Below are 9,054 nucleotides of genomic sequence, written 5' to 3'. Positions count from 1 at the left end.
CGTAACTTGGAGAGGTGGGGGCGCCTCCCCTAGGGCAGCCACCCCTCCCAGCTTGGGGGGCAAGTTTCCTAGGGGTGGGGCGCCCAAACCCATCTAGGGTTTCCCCTGTGGCCACCGCCCCTCCCCTAGGGAACCCTAGGGCGCCTCCTCCACCCCCTTCCCCTATATATAGTGAGGGAGAGAGAGGGCAGCCGTACCCTTCCCCTGGCACAGCCCCTCCCCCTCTCCTACACCTCCTCCTCCTCCGTAGCGCTTGGCGAAGCCCTGCCGGAGAACCACGAGCTCCAACACCACCACGCTGTCATGCTGCCGGAGTTCTCCCTCAAATTCTCCTCTCCCCTTGTTGGATCAAGAAGGAGGAGACGTCCCCAGGTTGTACGTGTGTTGAACGAGGAGGCGCCGTTGTTCGGCACTTAGATAGGAATCGACCGCGATCTTAATCGCTGCGTGTACGACTCCACCAACCGCGTTCTTGTAACGCTTTCGCTTAGCGAGCTTCAAGGGTATGAAGATGCACTCCCTCTCTCTCGTTGCTAGTATCTCCTAGATTGATCTTGGTGACACGTCGGAATTTTTTTGAATTATTGCTACATTCCCCAATAGTAGGTGCTGTTCTAGGGGAAAGAGTTGATAAAAATTAAATGTTATTCAATATGCTAGTAAAACTATAAACAATGCTCAAAGAAATTATGCTACTACTGAAAAAGAATTCTTAGCAATTGTATTTTCTTGTGATAAGTTCAGACCTTATATTGTTGATTCTAAAGTAACTATTCACACTGATCATGCTGATATTAAATATCTGATGGAAAAGAAAGATGCTAAACCTAGACTTATTAGATGGGTTCTATTGCTACAAGAATTTGATTTACATATTGTTGATAGAAAGGGAGCTGAGAACCCTGTTGCAGACAACTTGTCCAGGTTAGAAAATGTGCTTGATGACCCACTACCTATTGATGATAGCTTTCCTGATGAGCAATTAAATGTCATAAATACTTCTCATACTGCTCCATGGTATGCTGATTATGCTAATTACATTGTTGCTAAGTTTGTATCACCTAGTTTCACATACCGGCAAAAGAAAAAGTTCTTCTATGATTTGAGGCATTACTTTTGGGATGACCCACATCTTTGTGTACCTGAGCATGAATAGGAACAGATCCTACACAAGTGTCACTCTGAACCTTATGGAGGACACTATGCGGGAGATAGAACTGCACATAAGGTATTGCAATCTGGTTTTTCCTGGCCTACTCTCTTCAAGGATGCCTGTAAGTTTGTCTTATCTTGTGATGAATGTCAAAGAATTGGTAATATTAGTAGACGTCAAGAAATGCCTATGAACTATTCACTCGTTATTGAACCATTTGATGTTTGGGGCTTTGACTATATGGGGCCTTTTCCTTCCTCTAATGGATATACACATATTTTAGTTGTTGTTGATTACGTTACTAAGTGGGTAGAAGCTATTCCAGCTAGTAGTGCTGATCATAACACTTCTATTAAAATGCTTAAAGTAGTTAGTTTTCCGAGATTTGGAGTCCCTAGATATTTAATGACTAATACTGTGTAATGCCCCAAGACCGGAGCTTCAGATGCCTTCCATGTTTCCGGGTGTTGTCGGGTGTTTCATTTTGGTTCGTTGCATCATGTGCATTGCATCATGTCATCATGTCATAAGTCTTTTTGCATCTCAACTAAATAAATGGCATGGATCTTTGATCCATTTAAACTGAGGGAATTCACATGGTGATTCTCTTTACAACATATTCTCTCGATATTTAGAGAGCTATATTAAATATTCCAATAATTTGGATTCGCCCATAAACACACTTGCAAAATAATTCCGTCTCTTTTCTACTTCAAGTTTGGTCTCCAAACTTTGCCCTAAATTCTTTCTTCACTTTCCGGAGCTTTACCAAAAATCTCAACATTTTTGGGCACTCCTAAAACCTCGTTCTAGTTCAAACCCATTTGAATTAAATTCAAATGAGTTTGAATTCTTATCATTCGATCTTGCCATTTCTTATTTTCTCGGACCAAAAATATTGTTGTGAGTCCAAGAAAATTTACCGCTTGTCCAAATTCTTCTTCAACCTTCTCCTCTGTCCTTTTTTCCTTTCTTTTAGTTCTCTGTTTTTTTTAAATCAAAGGAGTGGGGGAGAGAGAGAGAGAGTAGCCGAGCTGGCCACTTGGGCCTCAGTCCAGGCCGGCCCGCTTCCCAGTCCCGCTCTAACCCTAGTACCGCAGCCCGATCCCCATCTCCCATCTCTCCCTCCTCTCGCCAACCTCGCGCCGCCAGGAGAGGATGCACGTTCCCGATGCCCGCATCCCGATCCCCATCTCCCTCTCGATCCCCAGGGCCGCCCCCACTTCCCTCGTTCCTCTCCTCGATCTCCCTCGAACCCCTCCTATGGCGCTGCCCTTGCCCTGAGCTCGCCACTGCTGTGCTACTTTGCCATGCTCCAGCGCCGCACCGTTGCATCCTTGCTGCACGCCGCGCCCCTGCCTCCTTGACCTTCCCGGAGCACCAGTTGACGCCGGCACCCGCCTTCCTCTGCCCCGCGGTCCTGTCCTCCAACCACGCCAAGCCCCGCAGGTTCCGGCCCTGCCTCGAGCGCCCCCGCGCCCCTACATCAAGCCGCCAGGGCCGTGGGTCGCCGGATGCCGCCTCCTTTGCTTCGAGCTGCTTCCTGCGCCTCGATCTCCTTCAAGACTGGCCGGGTCCATCTTCCTGCACCCGTTCCCCGTCTCCGGCGCCGCGCTAGACCTCCCTCACGCCTCGCTAGCAACTGTTGTGCCGCCGTGTTCCTGCTTCAAGCAGGCAGAGGGTCGATCCACCACCAGCGCTCACCTCTGTCATGGACCTCCCCACCGAGGCCCATCTGCGTCATCCGCCCCGGCCTCCTGCACTCGTGCCGGACCACGACGCACCGCTGTCATCATGCACCTCCAATTTTCGTTGCTTTTGATGCCAAGTCCAACGACCACTGAACAGGGAACAACGCCAAGTACCACGACAGACCGCCAAGTACCCCTTCGAATCCTTCAAGACCGTCAAGTGAACGACTACCATCGCTCCAAGATCCGAACGGCTACGACGACATGAACATCTACGAAACGTTTACGACTACACGATGAACCGCCAAGGCCGGCTACAATCCTTGTACCACTACTATCGCCAAGTACCAGGACGACCGAAGCATAGTACCTCTACATTTGCCATGTACATCGACCGTCACCGAAGACCCGTGTAGCACTAACGCCAAGTTCCCATACCATCCCCTTGGAAACATCGAATGCGTCAAGTCCTTCTCCGAGACGTGTACCACTACTTCCTCTACCGTCGCGAGAACGCCTACTTCTGCTACGAACTTGAACTGTCCCGCTTGCACGCTTCGAAGGTATAACCTCGAGACGACGTCTGTGAATGGATGCTTGTGATGTTTGAGATGCTCGTGTCTGCACCCTGTCCTTTGTCACTCATTTCCTTGTCGCCAACTTGTGGGACACCCGGAATCCGGGAGCGCCCCACCATCTTTTGCACGCATCCGCACACTTCTCCTTTGCATCGGTATCTCAATCGAGTTACCGGAACCGGAACGTTGCCGTGGCACTATTTTTGTTACCGTTGCCGTTGCACCCCTTCCCTTTCCACCATGGTGACAAATGCTTCATAATGCTCTTGTCAACTTTTAATAAAAATTGCATAAACTTGTTCATGTCATCCGCATCATGATAACAACAATTAAAATGTTTAAATGGTTGTTGCAATAAATTACTAAGGCATATGGGGATTTGCCGGATTCGTTATTTGTTATATCCGGCCCCATTTAAATTGTTTAGATGGTGTAGTTTTGTTATACTTCACCTCTTGCCATGTTTAACAACATTTAATATTGTTGAGTACCTAACCGGGAGAGAACTAAATAATTGATGTGGTGTTCCGTCAATATGCAACTCGTTGCATATTGAGCTCCACTTAATTTGTAGGATTTTTTATGCACTTTGCCATGCCATGCTTCCTTAAACCGGACATGCATCATACTGGTTGTGCATCGTGTCATGCTTATGTGGTGGTTGTTTACTATGTTGTTTGCTTCTTTCTGGTGTTGCTTCTTCGGGTTGGTTCCGATAACGTCGTGTTTGTGAGGATTCGTTCGACTACATCCGTTTGTCTTCTTCATGGACTCTTCTTCTTCCTTGCGGGATCTCAGGCAAGATGATCATACCCTCGAAATCACTTCTATCTTTGCTTGCTTAGTTGCTCGCTCTTTTGCTATGCCTATGCTGCGATACCTACCACTTGCTTATCATGCCTCCCATATTGTTGAACCATGCCTCTAACCCACCTTGTCCTAGCAAACCATTGTTTGGCTATGTTACCGCTTTGCTCAGCCCCTCTTATAGCGTTGTTAGTTGTAGGTGAAGATTGAAGTTTGTTCCTTGTTGGAACATGGAGATGTTGTTCCTTGTTGGAAGATGTTACTTGTTGGGATATCACAATATCTCTTATTTAATTAATGCATCTATATATTTGGTAAAGGGTGGAAGGCTCGGCCTTATGCCTGGTGATTTGTTCCACTCTTGCCGCCCTAGTTTCTGTCATATCGGTGTTATGTTCCCGGATTTTGCGTTCCTTACGCGGTTGGGTAATAATGGGAACCCCTTGACAGTTCGCCTTGAATAAAACTCTTCCAAAAATGCCCAACATTGGTTTTACCATTTGCCTCCTAGCCTTTTCTTTCCCTTGGGTTCTGCAGACTCAAGGGTCATCTTATTTTAACCCCCCCGGGCCAGTGCTCCTCTGAGTGTTGGTCCAAACTAGAGTCCTGTGCAGCGCCCCCTCGGGGAAACTCGAGGTTTGGTTTTAGTTGTACGGAGCGCTCATCTAAGTGTGCCCTGAGAACGAGATATGTGCAGCTCCTATCGGGATTTGTCGGCACATTCGGGCGGTGTTGCTGGATTTGTTTTAACTTGTCGAAGTGTCTTGTAGAACCGAGATACCGAGTCTGATCGGAACGTCTCGGGAGGAGGTCTATTCCTTCGTTGACCGTGAGAGCTTGTGATGGGCTAAGTTGGGACACCCCTGCAGGGATTTGAACTTTAGAAAGTCGTGCCCGCGGTTATGGGCAGATGGGAATTTGTTAATGTCCGGTTGTAGAAAACCTGAAGTTGACCTTAATTAAAATGCATCAACCGCGTGTGTAACCGTGATGGTCTCTTTCCGGCGGAGTCCGGGAAGTGAACACGGTGTTGGAGTTATGCTTGACGTAGGTTGTTTTAGGATCACTTCTTGATCATACTTTTATCGATCGTGCTTTGCCTTCTCTTCTTGCTCTCATTTGCGTATGTTAGCCACCATATATGCTAGTCGCTTGCTGCAGTTCCACCTCATACCTTTACCTTACCCATAAGCTTAAATAGTCTTGATCGCGAGGGTGCGAGATTTCTCAGTCCCCGTGGCTCACAGATACTTCCAAAACCAGCTTGCAAGTGTCGATGAGACCGTGCAGATGATGCAACCAAGCTCAAGGAGGAGCTCGATGAAGATCTTGTCCTTTATGTTGTTCCGCTTCCAGTTGATCAGTAGTGGAGCCCAGTTGGGGTCGATCGGGGACCTTGTCGCATTTGGGGTTCTTCTTTTATTTTGGTTCCGTAGTCGGACCTTGATTGTATTTGGATGATGTAATGCTTTATTCATGTATTGTGTGAAGTGGCAATTGTAAGCCAACTATGTATCTCTTTCCCTTATGTATTACATGGGCTGTGTGAAGATTACCTCACTTGCGACATTGCTTTCAATGCGGTTATGCCTCTAAGTCGTGCTTCGACACGTGGGAGATATAGCCGCATTGAGGGCGTTACAAGTTGGTAATCAGAGCCTTCCCCGACCTTAGGAGCCCCATTGCTTGATCGTTTTTAGCGGCCGAGTTGTGTCTAGAAAAATGTTTTGAGTCATTTAGGAATTATATATCGGAGAGTTTAGGAATTCTTTTTACTTCCCAGTCTCCTCATCGCTCTGGTAAGGCATCCTGACGTAGAGTTTTGACTCTTCTCTTCTCAAATTTCACTAATTTTTTTTAGGATCACACGGGTATCTTGGAATCGTTCCGATGGTTTTGTGACGAGAACATTGTCTTGGTGCCTCCTGTCAGGGGTTTTGTGGCAGTGTCCTGGGGAGTTGAGCTCCGAGGTGTTGTCGTCACAATTTTATCGTTGCAGTTCTGGAATACCTGAGTTTAGTACGCCGACATCGAAAATCTCTTTTATGCAGTTGTTGGTGAGATAAGCTCGACGCCACCCAGTACTGGGGCGGGAGTTTGGGAGTATTGCCATAACTTGTATAACGGATGCTTTTCGAAGGTTGAGGTAGATGATTTCCGAAGGTTTCTTGGTTATGTGTTGAAGGATGGATACAGCTGGATGTAGGATTTGCTAGTTTTGGGTGAGATATTATGCTTCCCATGTATCCCCAACACCTGATTGCATAACCAGAAAGGTTCGGTAGTTTATAAGTGGGAATTCAAGTAGCTCGTAGGATATCTTTTCGACAGATGTATGATATAAAATTGGGGTTCGACGTCTAGTGGTCCGCCTATTCACGGTCGGTCTTACAATGGTCTCGTTGTGTCTTAAAGAGTCCTTGGCTATGCCGACTCGGGGACGCTTCGTATGTCATGTGCACTGCCTTGTACATGATGATGTTGTACGATCGAGCCCGTGTAGGCCCCACCACGAAAACTTCGGACGAAATCTCTATCATATGTTTGTTCCGGCTTATTCCGCAAGCCAATCCTTTGTTTTGTTTTGAGTTGTGGTATTCGAGTTGCTTCAATGTAAAATGTTGATTCCATACCTTTCCTAAGTGGTGTTCTCACATTTCTATGTGAATGCAAATCCTTCATGACAATTGAGATTGTCATGTTAATTCTTTTTCAACCGGTGTGTTTTCTCTTCAAGTGAAGCCGATCATTTCAACATCCGCAAGATCAAGTATCAGTTTCTTCTGAATGGTGTTTGTTTCATCCGTCTCCAAGTTGCCTTTGTTTTCCCTCCCTCCCACCCTTTTCTTCAAGGAACCAGATTTCTTATTCAAGTATCATTTTATTGTTGTGAAGCCTCTCCATTCCTTTTCCGTCAATGTTCTTATCCGGTGATTCTCATGAAGATTCTAATGGAGTTTCAAGTTTGTCATTCTTCATCCTTTTCATCTCCGGTGGTTTCAAATCAAGCTTTCAGTGTTGATCTCATATCCCTTTTTCCTCGTTTCAAATACATTCTCATGTCGGTGCAATTCTTAATCATTGACCTCTCGCTATTCAATTGTTCCGGAGTGTTCAAGATATCTCGAAGACTCGTGTTTCCACTCTGCTTTCGTTCAAGCTCTTTTGAGATTGGTTTCTCATTCTAGCCATTTAATTCAACCGGTGCAATCTCTCTTTTGAGCAATCATTTCTACGGTGTTTCTTTTGAGTGGGCCCTAACCCACAGGTCTTTTCCCACGATCTTACCTGACTCTTCTTATTTTCCCGGAGCTATTCTCAAATTTCTTTTCGAAGTTTGACGTAAGAATGATTTTTCTTCAGTCAGATGTGTTTCTCCAAGATCTTTCAAATTCTTTTCATAGTTGGCTCAACCTCTTAGCTTTTGATTCTTCCGGAGTGTCTAAATAATTCATGGTGGTATTTCTCGTCGTCATTCTCGGATTTTGAAGACTGAAGAAGGGTTAACCTCCATATCTTATCCGTTCTCTCAGAGATTCGTGATTCCAGTCAAGCCATCCTCTTATATTTGTTTTCAATTGTCAGAATTCTTTTCACCTATCCGGAGCAATTCAAGAGACTTCTTAGTTGGATTATCCGGAGTCCATAAATTCAGATTTATTCATTCCAGCTTTCAGCTCTCATACTCTAAATCATACCGGTGTTTAAATCAAGGACCATCTAATCATCTCGTGATCTCTTTGTTCTCATGTTTCTAAATCCTCTCAATCTTTGTTCATTTTATAATTCTTCCTGGTGTTTCTTCATCTTTTCTTTGTTCATTTTAATTCTTACGGTGGTTCGGTCAAGATTTCTTTTCCTCATCAATTTATTCGTTATTTCAATTCTACCGGTGGATCGTTGAAGACTTTCTCAAGTTTGTGTTATATCTCTCTTAATCTTAATAAGAATAATTCTTATTCTTGTTTCATCGAGTTTATTCAATTCCTGTTTTCTGGAGGGGCTCATCATACTTATTCTTGGTTTCAAGTGCTCATCTTTCTTTCCCGGAGTGCCAAGCTCAAATTATCACGGAGATCCATCTAAATCATTACAAGGTTTCACCTTGTGTTTTCAACTTCTCTCTCTTTTCGTTATCTTTTGTTTACCGGAGTTCTTCATGAAGGTTCTACATGATGGTTCATCAAGGATTTATATTCCTTCTCGAAACGTTCATCAACTTTCTTTTCAGAGGAGCTCAAGCTTTCTTCATATTGTAATCCGGAGTGCATTTTTGTCTACTGTATCATTGGAGGTGGTATTATGTCATTCTTGATAATTTGAGTTCATGTTTCATGATTCACATGTTGTTAGGAATGAGGTATTTTAAATCCATCAATCTCTTCATTGGAATTATCTTGGGTTATATTTCACCTAGAGCGTTCCCTAAGGTTTGTTGCTACCTATGGTGCTCATAAATGACCCAAGTTCTTCTTTCATCCTTCCGGTGAAATAAGTTTCTTGTCTCCTTGCTCATATCAATCCAATCAAATCTTTTCCATGAGTGGCAAGTTGTCACCTCATTATTTTGAGATGTCTTCTATAAGTCCATATCAAGTTTACCCTTTATGTTTTTTCCAACAACTCCGTTCGACCCTTCTCTAAGGATGTTTTTTTTCAAGCTCATTCGAGATAGAATATATTGTTCTCTCCTCCGTCCATCTCATTCCATTCTCTCTTTTGTTCCGGAGGCTTTGTATTCCTGCTATATTCACCCATCATCTCGTTTGCTCAAATATCATGTTCTTTTCATGCCTATCCATTTAACCGGAGTGTTGTCTAAGAT

The sequence above is a fragment of the Triticum urartu genome, chromosome 5, assembly GCF_003073215.2.
Source record: "Triticum urartu cultivar G1812 chromosome 5, Tu2.1, whole genome shotgun sequence".
Lineage (NCBI taxonomy): Eukaryota > Viridiplantae > Streptophyta > Magnoliopsida > Poales > Poaceae > Triticum > Triticum urartu.
This window is presented reverse-complemented; position numbering follows the sequence as displayed.